This window comes from Miniopterus natalensis, chromosome 11, assembly GCF_054644295.1.
Source record: "Miniopterus natalensis isolate mMinNat1 chromosome 11, mMinNat1.hap1, whole genome shotgun sequence".
NCBI classification, from domain to species: Eukaryota; Metazoa; Chordata; class Mammalia; order Chiroptera; family Miniopteridae; genus Miniopterus; species Miniopterus natalensis.
In genome coordinates, this window is record NC_142091.1 from 30,740,103 (window position 1) to 30,757,009 (window position 16,907).

Genomic DNA, 16,907 nt, shown 5'->3' on the forward strand with positions numbered 1-16,907 from the left:
GCTATTGTGTATAGTATCCCATGTTCACGTTGGGTAGAAATTGCTATTAGTATGTTCAGGTTGTAGCAACCAATATGCATGAAAAGAAATAAACATAGTGACTGAGAGTTGCATTGGCTGTAGAGGGGGACTGAGGATTGATTAAAGGTATTCTCAAGGAATTCTTCCCAAGGACTTCTGAAAAGAAGTACTGTCCCCTAGAGTGTTTACATGCAGTGATTTTTGCCTTGGGATGTAGCTTAACCTTTGGCAGTTATGATTAGCTGAGGAAATGGAGACTCTGACAGGTTAAGTGATTTGGGATTAGTTAATGACAGAATCAGGACTTTAGATTTTTTTCAGTCACTCATGTATTCATGTTAAAATAGATATAATTTGATGAGATTAATATATAATCAAAACAAGCACAAATATTACTTAAGGTATGTGAGCCTTAAAAGATAAGCAGAAGAGGTGGAGTTGGTCTGACATTTCAAGTAAAGGAACATGGATAAAGGTCCGTGTGCTATGCCCAAGGAGGCAGAAATAATTTTGTGTGACTGCATTGTAGTGTGTGTGTGTGTGTGTGTGTGTGTGTGTGTGTATTGCCAAGTAGAAACTAAAATGAGAAGGGCTTTGTATATCAAGTTCAGAAGTTGTGATTTTTATCTTGAAAGAGATGGTGAGGGTGAATGGCTAAAGGATTTTAAGCAGGAAAGTAAACTGATAAAATTTGCATATTAGAAAGGATGCCTTCACAGTATGGAAGCATCTTAACAATTCAAATAAAAATAATGAAAGCCTGCCCGGCCGGGTGTGGCTCAGCGGTTGAGCGTCGACCTAGGATCCAGGGGATTGGGGTTCGATTCCAGGTCAGGGCACATGCCCGGTTGTGGGCTTGATCAGTGACTCTCTCATTATTGATGTTTCTGTCTCTCTCTCTCCCTCTCCTTTCCTCTCTCTGAAATCAATAAAGATATATATATATTAAAAAAAAATAGTGAAAGCCTGAATCAAGATGTACTAATGGGATGGAGGTGAGAAGAAGGTTGGAGAGATGCTTTGAGATAGAACTGACAGGACTTAGTAATTGACTGGATGTATATCTGAGGGAGAGAAAAAAGTCTGGATTGACTCCTAAATTTCTGGCTTGGGTTACTCTAAAATGGTAATTCTGTCTCCAAGAGAAGAAAAGTATGGAGTAGTTGGGGTAGGTTGCTGTTATTGATGTGCTTTGTATTTTATTAAAAATAATTTTTTCCCATAGTGCTTCTGTGATCCCTTTTTCTACTTTTGTAAAGTTCTACCCCTGCCCCTTGGTCAGAACTGGCATATTTCCCGGGCCCTGTCTTCTTGTCTTCTCCACCTTTCTACAATTCGTGCCCCTTGGTCTGCCTTCTTCAGTCACTGTCTAATATCTGTCCCCAGCCTGTTAGGGAATAAATAGCTCATCCTCAGTTGCTCTCTCTTTGTGACATCCCTTACTTTTGATATCTTAATGCAGCCCCATGAATCTCATCTGTTCAATCATATGAGCCAAAGTTGTCATTTTTTAAAGCAAGGGTTTTTCATGTATGATCAACTCACTTTTGCTGTGGAGAAGATATCACAAAGACAAGCTGCTCTTGCCCTTCAGGGTAACAAATCTTTCTGTAAAGCCTTTGTCTTCTGATCTTCTCCATCAGGATAATGAAGGTAAGAATTTCAGGTACGCAGAAAGGGGGATGGAAGAGGGGTAGTGGCTGCTTCTTAGCCAGGTGACATATTTTAGGGAATAAGAGTCTTGTCGCTGGGGGTGTGGGCAAAATGGGTAAAGGGAGTTAAAAGGTACAAACTCCCAATTATAAAGTAAATAAGGCATGGGGATGCAATGTATAACATAGTGACCATGGTTAATAATACTGTATTACATATTTGAAAGTTGCTAAGAGTAAACCTTTAAAATTCTCATCACAGGGAAAAAAATCTGTAACTATGTATGGTGATGGATGTTAACTATTAACTAGACTTACTGTACTGATCACTTTGCAATATATAGAAATACTGAATCATTATGTTGTACATCTGGAACTAATATAATGCATGTCAATTATGCCTCAATTTTAAAAAAAGAGCCTTAGAGCAATGCAGCATGACCTGGCGAAGGGAACATGGACTCCTCGTGCAGACCTGGCTTGAATCCTGGTTCCATTTCTTCTAGCTGTATGGTTCTGGGTAAATTACTTAACCACTTCAAGCCTCAATTTTCTCACAGGGTTGTTGTGAAATCAAAATAAATAATATATGAAAAAATACGTACTACTTGACATTTATTGGTAATTCAAAAACATGTGAATTTCATTTTCTTTTCTTTTTGAAGTCCCCCTGAAGTGACACCCTGTGTACAGCTTATTCTTTCAAATTGTGGGGAGCCTCCCTTTGGGGGTGGTTAGCAGTATTGTATCCCAAGGAACACTGAGACCTTTAACATGACAGTGCTTACAGAAAGCCCAGTGGTTACCGTAAATGTTAAAGATAGCCTTTATAAACTCTCAAGGAGAACATTGTCACTATTTAAGATGACGTATGACTGGAATAAAGAGACCAAGTTGCATAACGATTTGAAATTGTCCATTTGTGCAGTGGTGTTGTCCAGCATGCACTTAGAGGGTATTTGGCTTTGGTACTTCACCCGTGTTTGTGCTGCTATCCTCTTGATATAATGGAAGACATTGGATTTGCAGTTAACTTTCTGGAACAGAGAAACAACTATATTGAATTTTTTCTGCTTTGTTTAAGAACAGTCTTTCCCATTATTCTTTTGGTTTTAAGTCACATATCTGATTTGAATTTTATTCCCCTCTCTGGAATAGTATGTAGCATTCAGTGTTACCATCAGTTTTTTAATATTTAAAGTAAATTCTATAACAAAGTTTAAAAAAAAAACAGTAAGCAAGAGTAGAAAAAATATACTAAATCCTTAAGGGAAATCAGATTCATCGATATCATATAAAAATAAGAAGTCAGTTGAGTATAGATTATAGCCTACAAGATTCATAATGGAAGGTACTTTGAGAAATTATGAAAACACAATCAAAATGATAAATTACTATATTTTACACAGTATCTTATCAGAATAACCAGTATTACATATTATAATCTAAAGAAGAAATGGAAGAAATTACAGTAGAAACAGTTTTTATTTAATAAAAGTTCAGAGGACCTCTTCATAGGTTCTATCTTGTCCAAAAGTAAGAGAATAGAATATATTTGATACCTACTTTCAGAACAAGCTAAATTTATATATCCTTATCTTTGTTTTAAGCTTCTGTCATTAGGAAACTCAAGTAAGAAAGTCACCAATTCCTGTAACAAAACTAAGCCCTGAGTCTCTGAAATGGCAGTGTAGGGACAGTCTCCAAAAGTCCCCTGAGAAAGTTTCATAGAAAAGATGAATGTCATGATCTAAGAGCTGGGGCCTAAGACAAAGATACCCAACAAGAAGACCGTCCTTTCATTGTCTACCATGAGAGATGAGGCTTGATTGATTCAAGAAGCCAGCAGGCCTACTTAAGACAAAGTACTGTCTACAATTTGTAGATGGAGGTCAGAGGCACAGAGAAGTAAAATGCTTTATTGAAAATAACATACAGTGGTGAGGGAGCTGGAATCAGGATTTCGGACACTTACTGTGAGTGCCTCCTTACTGGTGTGCTTCATTTGTAAACACAGGGCACTGCCGTCTTCATCATTACTATTAACTTCACAACAGCTTTCTCAAATAAGTGATAGATTTGTGTATCATTTCCATTCGGCATCTGCATCTGACTTTCCTCTGATGAAATGATGCATGATTTCTGGAAACATTTATGCTCAGTGCTGTGGAAAACACCCCGTTTGTTCTTTTAATAGCAACGTTGACACTATGTAATCACTACCATTATCTCTGCTTCAGGAGATTTTCCTAACTGTTCTACCAGGTTCCCGCCTACCTCAGAGTCATATGTCATCACTCTTTTCTTGTAGTTTCAAAAGGTATTTCCTACTTGTTGTTGTTGCTATTGTTGTGTGTGTGTCGGTGCCAGAGAGAGAGAGGCTTTTTAGACCATAGAAATCATTAATGCCAGGTCTTGCTATTAATCCTTACCACTGGTCAATTCAATACATATTTTATTAAAACAAAACAAACAAACAAAAAGATGTGAGCATGGGCTGGGCCTGGCGTGGTATTGCTATTGGGGATACAAAAATGAACAGGTCACAGTCATGGGTAATTAGAAGTTTGCCATCTAGTTAGGGAGAGAGAGATGACAGGAAATACAGGAGAGAGAGGGAACAATCTCAGAGCCACCCAGGGTAGCAGTCAGACAAATCTGGAAGGTAAGACACGCTGCAGGATTCCTAGTTTGGCCTCTTCAGCAAGTCCATCTCCTAGGAAATAATGAGGGGAAACAGAGTTGTGTTGGATTAAGAGACATAAAAATTTAGGAGACATTATAATCAAATGTAATATGTTGGCCTGAGTTGTGTACTGGTTTGGACAAAGCAGTTCAAAGGACATTTTTGGGACAATTAGTTGCAATTTGAATATGGACTGTATTAGAGGAAATGAAAATGTATTGACATAGAAAGGTAGAGAATAGTAATTGAAAAATTCATACTGTGAAACAGCATGTAAGTTATGGAGACAAACTTTTTAGAGAGCCTACTGAGAACACAGCTATAGCAGATAAAAAAAATTTTCCATTACACACATGTGTTATTACTTAAAGATGTTATACACATATTTATATATTACATATTTATGCATGTATGCTATTACTTTATCTCATGCTACATATACATATTAAATATTATTGCCTTATTATATACATTATACACATTACACATGTTGCTACTTTAACATAAAAATATGAAAATAGGTGTTTATTTGAAATTATATATGATTTACTTTTCAGTTACAAAAACGCTATTATTTAAACTTGTGAGCAAAAAGAAAAAAACATCTAGCACCAGGGTCCTGTAAAATCCCACCCCTAGCCAGCTGCCAAGGAGCTTCGCTGAGAGCAAAGTCAACCAAGAAAAATTACTAAGATGACAGATGAGGGATGCTGAAGTGGGAGCCTGAGGGAGAGTCAAAACAACCACTACTAGGAAGGTGAAATCCATCCTAAATCTGAAAATACTGTAAATGCACCTGGGTAGGTCAGAGCAGTGCTGCAGGAAAGGGATTTCAAAATACACCCCATTTAAGGACCAGCCACGTGATTTAGAGGAGCAGACTCGTTTTAAAGAGACAGTCTTAGTTTAGAGAATCCAGAATGATTTAAATAAAAATCCTGTTTAAAAAAATAAATTAAAAAAATAGATAAAACACTAGATAACTTGCTGAAGAAAGAAACTGAAAAATACAAATATACAAAATAAGCTGTGTAAGGAAGTAACCACTGAAATAGGAGGAAAAACCATTGTCATATTGGTAGACAATTTTGAAAATCTAAATGAAATGGAAAATTTTCTAGGGATATGAAGATTACTGAAAGTAGTCTTATTAGAGTTTATAATTGTAAAATATTGGAAACAACTAAAATTTCCATATATGGGAGAGTCATTGAATAAGCCATGGTACTTCCACATGAAATACTGTGCTCTGTTTAAAAAAAGAGGAAGCTGGCTATGAATCGATATGGTATGAATTACGGGATATGCTGTTTAGTTAAAAAAAAAAAGCAAAGGTCGAAGAGTATCTATAATATTCTACTCTTCATATAAGAAAGAAGGGGATCCCCAAACACACAGATATATGCTTATTTGTGCAAAGGAAATATAAGGAGGCGAAGTAGAAAATGAAAGAAATTGGTTATTTACAGAGGGTTAGTGGGAAAGGGATGGGAGGAAGGGAAGGGGATTCTGGTAGCAGGGATGTGATACACTCCTCTGAGTTCATGTGTGTGTGTGTGTGTAACTCTGACTCTTAGAACCATAATAATATTTCATGTATCCCTCATCCCCAAATAAACAATGAAAACCAACTAGAATGCAGGTGAAACCCCAATATGGAATACAAGTACTAAACGATTGACCTATTAGAAATGAATCACCTAACCGGATCGGAAAGAAAACAACTAACCCAAGTAACTGTGTGTGATTAAGTAAGTTGATCAAACTGTCTTGATTGGACGATGCAAGGCCAAAAGCCAAAAGAATTGTACATAACTGCTGTTCCAAGTGTCAAGGTCAAATGGATTGTCTCTTAGTTTATTATGAGCTGCTTTTACTCCTCTGTTTTTCTAGTGATACTTAGCTGCCACTGTTTCTTGTGCCTTATGTTCTACTCTTTGTGTTCTTGTTTTTTCTAGAATGATCCCTGAAATATAATTTTTATTTAAGATTCATTTATGGAAAACATTCTCTGGTATTAACTCTTCAAATAGTGCTGCCCTTTTATTCCTGCTGTTCTCTCCTCTAGGAATTCCAACTCAGTGTATATTTTTGTCTCTTAATCTCTACTTTGTATAATCTAAAACTTACCACTCTGTGTTTCATTCTGGGTACATTTTTCAGCTCTGTCTTCCATGTTACTAATTATCTCTGTAGTTATATTCAATCTGCCATTTTAAGTTTTAATGATTATATTTAATATTTCTAAATGTTCTATTTGGTTCTCTTGAAAATCTGCCTGGTCACATTTAATAGTCTTATTTTTTTCATTATACATTCAACCTCTCCTTTATTGTTTTAAGTATTTTATATTTTACATATGAATATCCTTATATCTGTGGAGGTGTTTTTTGTTGTTTTTTGTTGTTGTTTTTTTACTCTTTTGGTAGCTTGCTTCTTTAGAAGTTTAGTAATTTTTTAAAAACTGTTCATGTTCCTCGGAGGGATTATTTGAGGCCTGGGTTGTTAGGTGTTTACTTCCGCCAAGCTCTGGGCTTCACAAAGCTGGGACCACTCTAATCATTTTTAGTTTTAAGTCTGTATAGGTAATATAAATTTTGGCCCCAAACCAGTATGAGGGTAGACTTGTATTTAGGAATTCTCCATGGAGACTTCTTTCTTTCTTTCTTTTTTTACCTTTCATTTTTTTCCTATTCAAGAGTTAAGGCCAAAGCATATAGGCTTCACCACGATCTCACTCTAGGAGATGTTTTTTTTGGTACAGTTTTTAGAGGGTCCTACTTTTGTTCAGGTGTCTCATTTAGATCTCTTATCTTTACAGGGACCAATTTTTCTCTCTCATCTTGTTCAGGGCCCAGGTCTGTCTTCTGTAAAAACTTACACTGAGCCCTTGGATCGGTAGTTGCCCCTAGGATACATGCCAGGTTCAGAGCTTGCTTACCTCTCTGGAATTTTGCTTTCTTTTCATTTCTGCCCTGAGGATTTTCTTTCTTCTTTACTCAGCCAAACATATAAAAGAATTAAAACAGTTCTATTCAGCATTTATTCTGTTCTAAAGTGAGAGGATTTCTCTGGACATCTAACCTGACTTACTGCCTTATAGTTTCATTTCAGATGGGTATATATATCCACCCATTTCAATAAATCTTGAAAGTGAGAAAAGGTCAATGTATTCAATCTGCCATATTGAACTGCGTGCTCAATTAGACCATTTTAAGTTTCTATTTTAAAACGCTGAAAAATTTTGTGCTGGGAAATTCTGATTAAAATGTTCACTGTGTAAGTGTAGGATACTTGTACCCTGACATTTAACCCAATAAGTGTTCTAACTTCACAGTTTTAACTATAAGGACATGTTGACTTTATACTGTAATTGACAATGTTTTTCTTCAGAATTAAATCAATAGTGAAAAATTTTCTTTGAAAAATGTAACATCTTAGTTTCTTCTACAGTAGAGCTTAATGATTTCTAATTTAAAAATTATTTTTATATACTGAAAGTTTTTCATCAAAATAATTTCTCTTCCTCACTTAATCCATACAAAGAAGTTTTAAATACAATGAGGACTTTTCCCCCCACAATGAGATTATATCTTCAGTTGTGAGTTTTCCTTTGGGACATTGTTTTCTCAAGCACATTTTATCAAGTTCAAAGTTTGCAATCTGAATATTTACAATTTGCAATTCAGGCACTGTCAATTTTGTTTTCTATTAGATATTCTTATCAGTAATAGTGAGTGTTATTGGATAAATTGAATTAGAAAATAATTTGTACTAGTTTCTTAGTCAAATCTTGAGAAAATCAAGAGCCATTTCCTTGTTATTTCAGAACGACTTAGATTTCTGGGTTCATTTTATCCTTATGCAGTTGATTCCTATTCTCCTAATTAGTTTGTGTACCTTATACTAAATGCTCACGCTGGTGGGGTATCAAAGGATAAACAGAAGTGTCAAACAGAAGAACCAAAATGTATTCCCAGTCAAAGTGGTACGTTAAAATGGCAGGGTGAAAAGGGCCCAGAATGTCTTGCTTGGACAAGTTTCCTACCATTTCAGCATGTATTTTTGACAGAGGCTAGAGAATTTGGTTGATAAAGGCAACCTAAGCTACTAGTGTCAAAGTTAGTGGTTGAATAAATATGTGGAGGAAAAGTTTCTCATTCTTTTTTTCAGAAAGAGGAAAGATACTTTTTTCTGATGGCAAAAAAAGGACAGTTATGTAATTTCTTGCTAATAGTTTAGAAGACAATTTCATAGTGTTACCTTTTCTCTTTTGTCTTAGTTGTACAGAGTAAGAAGAAGCCGAAACATCAGAGGAAATATTGTATCTTCCTAGTGTAGTGCACCTAGAATGGCTTACCTAGACTTTCTTTTTTTTTAGCTTAATCAGTTTAAGCAGGTAGATTTAGGCAGTCTGAAACTGTGCTGGAGAAGTCCTCTGATAACTATAAGCACCTGAAATCAAGTTTCTGACTCAAAGAAATTAAAGTTCTAGAGAAAGAATTTCCTGAATTATCTAAGGTATTTGTTAAAAACTCAAAATCTTGACTTTTACACTCCAGAATTCTGATTCATTAACTTTGGTACCGATCCCAGGAAATTGCAGTTTGTAATAAGCACCCCAAGTGAGCCTAATAAACACTAAGTTTGAGAATAATTACCTAGAGGTGTGCACACCATATGAAAGTTGGAATATCCCCAAGAGAAGAATTCAGGGTGACATAGATATATCTTAATTGCTTTTGGAAATAAAACCCAGAGTAAATTAAGCTGAGCGTGATAATAGTTGGGGCTAATGTGTCTTATTCACTTGATTTCCTAGCCTTTAGGGTTTCTTCTCTGACCTTATTGAACTCCTCAAGTTTTAGTTCAGTTGATTAATGAAGAGCTATAGTTTTGCCTTTTATATGTTTATGCATTTTAAGAAACAATGTGAATAAGTTTATGTGTCAAACTATGGAAATCATGACTATAGTTGAAGCCAGCAATTGTTCAGGCCTATGGATGAATACTAGTGTCATATGAGATCTTAGTGGGTGGTTTGTGAGGAAAATGGATTAATCTTTAAGTATATCTGTGAGACAGTGCATTCTCTAACTTGAACAGGCAACATTATCCTCTAAGAGGTATGTATATTAAGGATTTCTTAAAAATTTTTTTTTGACCAGGAAACTCTTATTTTTGATGGAACATCTATTAACATGTTTGGGATATTAGTGTTCTCAGGAAAATGGTTTGTGGCCTCTGTGTTGAAATTTATGCCACATGTTCACAGGCCATGGAAACAATACTAAAATATCAGGTTCAGATCTTCAGAAAACTGAATCTATAAGCTTGGACAAGTGAAGGGAATGCCAACTTTATTGAGTGTATTTTTATAGTTGAGTATTTCTTTAAATTTTTCAAAACAATGCACACAGGCACCTTGTCTTACATAAACAACTTATGTTTTATCATTCTTGCGTGTCGAAGGGATTCACTTTAGGTGAAGCAATACTTGGTATACATGGAAAATATAAATCGTCACTTGTTTGCTGTTAAAAACCACCAGGTGGAAATAAGGGTTTGCATGTAAGAGATTTGAGTAAAATACACCAGAGGAAGACAGTTACTCCTTGCCTTTCTTTTTCCCTTCCTCGGGTACACCATCTTTCAGTCTTTCTCAGATCATTTCTCTTTGTCCTGTACTCTTCAGAAATACCATAAACTTCAAAGCTCCCCACTCAGCTTTTCTCTTTAGGCAGCGCTTTTGAAGTATGTTGGCAATTGCTAAAGGTAAAACAATGGTTAGATAAATCTAGATTTCTATTGTCATTTTCTTTAGTAAATGGAGGTGAAGTTCTGAAAGTTTACAGATAATAGTGTATCAATAGTCAAATTGATACACTATTTCACTGTTTCCTCAATTTTGGATAAATATATTTAAGGTAAAATAGGTATTAAATTCAAGTCAGTTTATAAATATTGTGTAGTAAGAGTTAGGGATATAATGGTGATAGGAATATAAAGCTACCCCCATGGATCTTAGCAGGTAAGGTACACAGACATTTAACCAATAATTGTGTGTGCAGCAAAAACTTTGAAGGGGAAGTACAGGTGTTAACTTGTTTTGCCTAGTTAGGAAAGGGATCCTTTAGAGTTGATATTTCATCTGACTGTATTTTAGGAGACTGTTAATGGTAGTGATGGTGGGGAGAGGGTAGAACGCAAATAATAAGTTAAAGGCCTAGAGACAAGAGAGAGAAAAAGAGAGAGAAAGTTTTCCTCCAGTTACTGACAGAAGCCTAATATGATACAGAGTAAAGGGGAATAGTGGCAGGTGAGGTAAAAAGAAACAGGTTATTGGGAGCCTTGTAGGCCATATTAAGAATTTTCTACTTTATTTTAAATGCAATGGACAGTCATTGAAAGGTTAAATCAAGGGGAATTGTGTATGTCATAATCGGACTTATAATTTTAAAATATTCTGTCTATGGTGTAGAAAGAGGGAGCTAGGGTTCTTGTGTTAGATGCAAGATGCTGGCTACTTGGATTTAGTTAGTGACAGTGGGGATGGAAAGAAATGTACAAATCAAGAGATGCTGGTCATATAGAATCTATGGATTCGATCATTGATTTGAATCAGGAGGTAGCAGAGAGGATTTAAAGGTGGCATGCCCGACTGCGGGTGAGCAGCGAGGTGGTCAGTGGAGATGTTCGTGGATGTGGGAAACACTGGTGGGGGAGGTGGCTTTTGGTTTTTGTAGGCAGAGCCATTTACTGTTTCATTAAAATAAGAAAGGTTAAGGCTCTGGCCCGGTGGCTCAGTTGGTTAGAGCACTGTCCTGATATGCCAGGGTTGTGGGTTCGATCCAGGTTAGGGCACATACAAGAATCAACCAATGAATGCACAGATAGTGGAACAACAAAATCAGCGTGTCTCTCTCCTTTTCTCTCTCTCAAAATCCATAAAAAAATTAATTAAGAAAAGAAAGGTTACGCTGGTTTTAAATTTTGATTCTTTATTTGTGGTTAACAAGTCAAAGAGTGGACATTTTTGAAAATGTACGTTGTGGAAAATGGGAAAACAATCTGGATAGGAAACATTACCGGCTAGTATTGAGGGCCACTTGCGGCTGCTGATCACTAATTTATAATAATGCAAGTCTTTCCTGTTGTGTGATTTTACTTGATCCATGTTCAGTAACCAAGCTGCTGGTATAGGTTAGGCAAATAATTTTCATCCAGGACTGGAGATTTTCTGCACTTGATGGGATGAAAATGGGGGAAAGGAGTCTAGGATCTTATAAACAGGAGAGTGACTGAGGTGGTGGACTGAGGAATAAAAGCTGGGTGGGGAGGGAAATTAATACAGAAAGGGGCTTGTGGGTGGCAGTGAAATAGAGGAATCAATACACTGGAGGTTCCCATCGAGTCAAAGCACAGATGTGGGGGAATAGGCTATTGTGACCAGAGGGAGGGATGTGTTTATGACACAACAGAACAGTTTTGAGTGATGACAGGGTTTGGGGAGTAGGTACAGAAGTGGAGTGGAGTGAAGTAAGATGTAATAGAAGATAGGGAACTGTTGCCGTACTTTTCTTGGTTAATTTTTATAATCTCTTTTTTTCTTTTTCTTTTTTAATATGTCTTTATTGATTTCAGAGGGAGGAAGGGAGACGGAGAGAGATAGAAACACCAGTGATGAGAGAGTCATTGATCGGCTGCCTCCTGCACGCCCCCTATGGGGGATCGAGCCCGCAACCGGGGCATGTGCCCTGACCGGGAATCGAACTGCCATCTCCTGGATCCTAGGTCGATGCTCAACCGCTGAGCCACGCCGGCTGGGCTAGATCCTCCTTTATATTTTCCCTAATAACTAATTATTGGAGTGAGTGTCCCGGGGCTCAGCCTCCAGTCTTGCTCGCCCCTTCCCTTTCGCACCTGTCATTCCACTTCCTCCCTGTACACACTCCCTGGATTATTTTGTACAGCCCCATGCCTTAAATATATCTATAGAATTCCAACTTCTAAGCGTATTTCTCTAGCCATGATTTTTCCTTTGAACTCTCGACTTATAAGAACGAATACTCCTCAGTATTTACTTAGGATATCTAACCAGCATCTCAGGGTGATCACGTCCAAGCGAACCCTTCAGGCCCTGCTCCAAGCCTGCTTCTCCCACTGTCTTCTCCATTTTGATAAATAGCAACTCCTTTTTCCAACTGCTCAGGCTAAAATAGCTGATTATTTTTCTCTCATGGCCTTCATTTAGTCTGTCAGCAAAATCTCTCGGCCCCTGGTTTTAAAATACACCCCACAATTTTTCATTACCTTGACTATTATTACCCTAACCCGAGCCACCATCACCTCTTGCCTGGAGTGCTCGGGAGCTGCCTGTTCTCCACGCGGTAGCCAGAGGGACACTTGGAAATGGAAGTTGTATCATGACATTTTTCTACCCAAAACCTTCCAGTGACTTGACTCTCTCTGAAAAAAAGAAGAAAGAAAAAAAAGCCAAAGGCTTAAATAATATGCTTAACATTATGTTTCCAACATCATCTTCTGTCGTAACTCACCTTTGTCGTCGCTGCTCCAGCCTCTCTGGCTTTCTTGCTAATTCTTGAACAAGCCTAGCACGTTCCTGCCCTAAGATGTTTTCGCTTTCTGTTTCTTTTCCTGCGATACTTTACCTCTGGATAATTCCAGGGTTTGCTTCATCTCTTTCTCCAGGTGTCTGCCTACATTTCACCTCAGCACCATCCACTTGATATAAAAATAATATCTTTCCACTCTCTTCATCCCTTTACTTTATTATTCCCTGGAGCTCTTACTACCACCTGACATACATCAGATATTTATTTTGTTTATATAATTCTAGGATTTTTCCCCTTACACTTGAATGTAAGCTCCATCTAAGAGAATAGGGACTTTGTCTACTATTTTTTCCATTCACTGCTGTAATCCCTGCACTTCTCAAATAAATTTTTTGTTCAATGAATAAAGTGTATCTTTTTTATTGAGAGGCTGCATCAAATAGAAGTAAAAATGCTGCATCAAGAGTAAAATGGACCTGAATTCTCAAGTCTGGTACTTATAGGCTCTGGAAATGGAGGCGAGCCATTTATTTTCTCTGAACTTTGGTTTTGTTACCTGTAAAATATGGTAGCTGGACTACATGAATTCTAAGGGCCTTTCTATCTTTAAGCAATGCCCATGCCCCTATAAATTCTTATTCTTTGGGCTCTTTGACAGATGTCCTGGTCACCACATGTGGAGAGATGTCTGCGGAGGCTCTCCATAAGGCAGCATGTGCTGGTAGTACATGGCTTCTTTGTTCAGGCAACTGTAAAACACACGAGACATCCTCAGAACATGGTTTACAACTTTTCCTATCTGCATCAGGGTTATGGCCCTTTCTTGATATAAAGGGATAAACTGATTGAGTTCCCAAAATTATGCCCTTTTTTTTTCCTCACAGCTAAGATTATTAGGCCATGCACTTTGACTTAGGAGTGATTTAAAATCACAACTATACATAAAGGAACAAAATGAATGGTGGAGACTACCTAGGGTTCAAGCTGCCGTTGAGGAGGGCATGAAAGAAACACCGTGTTTTGAGATTGTAACTCCTTAAGAGCCAAGGAGTACAAATGCTGTTAAACTGTATTGAATATGTTACTTAATGCACTTGGGATGTTTTCTATGGATGGTGCCTCAGTGGATTCTCTTGGCAGGCTGGTCGCTTCTTCCTTAATAATTTTCAATCCACTCAGATGCTGTGCTTCACGTCTCCTCTCTACAGCCCTTTACACGTGATATCTTCTTACAGCATGAGCTTCATAATTCAGCACAAATTCCTGAAACTGCACCTCACGAGGCTTTTCTTTAAGACACAGAGGACAGTGTTTTAGTAGATTGTATCATGTAACCCTAATAAAAACATTTCTATAGCAAGAGTCCCAGAATTATTGAATAAATATTTGTACTATTATAAAGCAGTGGAGAAAATCACGATGTAGGAAGTATTAGACCATTTCATAAAGTTAATGGCCCAAAACAATACTCTCCAAGTTCTCTATTGTTAAACTTCAATATTAACAGTTTCATATGGGTTTAGAAGAGAAATTGCTATTTCCAACTTAGTTTGGGGGAAAGGAAAGATTTATAAACATTCTCAATTTTTTTTTTTCATTACTCTTTGTGGTTTGGGACTATTAAGAAATAACTTATAACATGGTTTTATTTGGGGCTTAAAGGAATTGCTTAGCTATGAATTACCCTGGAGTAGGGATGTATAAAAAGCAACAGATCATTAAGTTACAGATAGAGTCATTTGAAAAACAACATTTTTAATTTAAAAATAAAATGTAATTAGTCATTTGAGATGATCCTTGTTTATACTCACTTGCTGTCATCTAGAGAGTAGTGGGGCTTAGCTTTAAAAAAATTTGTTTTTAATTAAATTTATTGTGGTGACATTGGTTAATAGGATCATATATGTTTCAGGTGTAGATTTCTTAGATACAAATCTGTATATTGCACTGCGTGCCCACCACCCAAAGTCAAACTATCTTCTATCACCGTATCACCCCCTTCCCCCTCCCCCCCTTTCCTGTGGTAACCACCACGCTGATGTCTGTGTCCATGAGTTTCAGTTTTATATCCCACGTGTGAGTGAAATCATACGGTTCTTCGCTTTCTCTGACTGGCTTATTTCACTTAGCATAATATTCTCAAGGTTCTCTCTTCTAACCCAGGGCCTGCTACATACTGAAGAAACATATCCTATTTTGGGGCATAAAACTGTATCATCAGGCTTCTGTTACAGCTATCATCCCTTCCACCTCCTGATGTGGGGCTCCCGAGGTTTATTTTAGAAGTTTTGTGGATGGTGGTCCTTTTCAGTTCTTTATAGTACCTGTAATTCTAAAGCAGAGGGGGTGGAGTGTTGTTTGCTCAGGGAGTTTTAGTTAGAATGAAAGATTAATACTGAACTCTTTCAATGGCTTTACACTATTTCATGATAAAGACCAAAATGTGGCTCCTACCTCTGCAGCTCTACCACATGCTCTTCTAACTTGCGTTAGGCCATTGGCCTTTCAGATTCTCAAACAAACCACGTTCCTTCCTCCCTCAGAGCCTTTGTACATGCTGTTTCCCTTGCCTGGAATGTAACTTCTCCGTACCCAATCTCTTCATCCTGCAATCATTTACCTTGATCATTAATATTCAGTTTTTGGATCTCATCTGGGAACAGGGAAGCCTTCCCTGATACTCTAGAAGAGGTCATGTTCCTTAGATGTGTTATATTTTACCTTTTCTACATTGCACTTACTACAGCTTTTATTTATTTATAGTAGTCCCCCTGTATCCACAGGGGATACATTCCAAGACCCCCAGTGGATGCCTAAGACTGCAGATAGTACTGAACCCTATATATACTATGTTTTTTCCTACATATACATACCTATGATAAAGTTAACCTTATAAATTAGCCACCGTAAGTGATTAACAATAACTAATAATAAACTAGAATAATTATAACAATAGACTATAATAAAAGTTTTGTGAATGTGGTCTCTTTCAAAATATCTTATTGTGTACTGTACTCACATTTTCACTTAAAAAAAAAGAACAGCTTCTCTTGGGCATGTATGATTTGCAGTCAAGCTGGTAACCAAGATAACAGCCATGAGCGACTAACGGGTGGGTAGTGTGTACAGTTTGGGTATGCTGGACCAAGGGATGGTTCATGGCCCTGTCATGATGAAGCATGATGGGGTGAGATCCACCACGCTATTCATAATGAAGTGTAATTTAAAGCTTATAAATTGTTTATTTCTGGAAATTTTCATTTAATTTTTGGACTAAGGTTGACCACGGGTAACTGACACTGTGGAAACTGAAACCACAGAGAAAGGAGATCTACTGTATTTGTATTTGATGATTGTTTTCATTTCTCCTACAAGACGGTAAATTCTGGGAAGGTGCAGACTATGCTTTATTTTGTTTATCATGTTAAGCTTTGTGTCTTGTATAGTCACAGGCAAAGAGAAAACACTTTAAAAATTTTTGTTGAAAAAATCAAACCCATTTGTATTCTACCTGTTCTTTGTGTGCCTTTTTTCCTGGCACAGCAGAGTTTGTTTCTCACATGAATGCAGTAAGGAAGTCCTCTGGATAGACAGAGCTGAGTTCGTTCTGGTCACTTTGTCCAAATTCCCAGCTGTGTCCTCTTTAACCTTTGTATGTCAGAGGCATTGACTCAAAGCAGCAAATAGGCACAAGAAGAAGAAATATTTTTCCTTCCTTATTCTAGTGCATCATCTATAATTTCCACTCATCCTTTGCCTTTCCTGCTGCCTGGCAGCACACCCACACTGCCCCATAATAATGCCACTTGGAGGTTTCAAGGGAATGTCTCAACCCCAATATTGTTTCTACCTGGTAGGAGTGCCAGAAATTTCAAAATATAAGTATTACAATTATAACACCTCAGGCCCAAATAGCTGACATTAGTATAGCTTAAATGAGCACTTAGATTACAGAATTCGCTTCTAGTTTAT

General features: G+C 37.2%; 1 protein-coding gene across 1 annotated transcript in view; it reads left to right on the forward strand.

Annotated features, from left to right (window-relative positions):
- DLG2 (discs large MAGUK scaffold protein 2) overlaps positions 1-16,907 on the forward strand; it is a 1,615,022-nt gene that overhangs the window by 124,113 nt on the left and 1,474,002 nt on the right. The gene's annotated exons all lie outside the window — the stretch shown is intronic.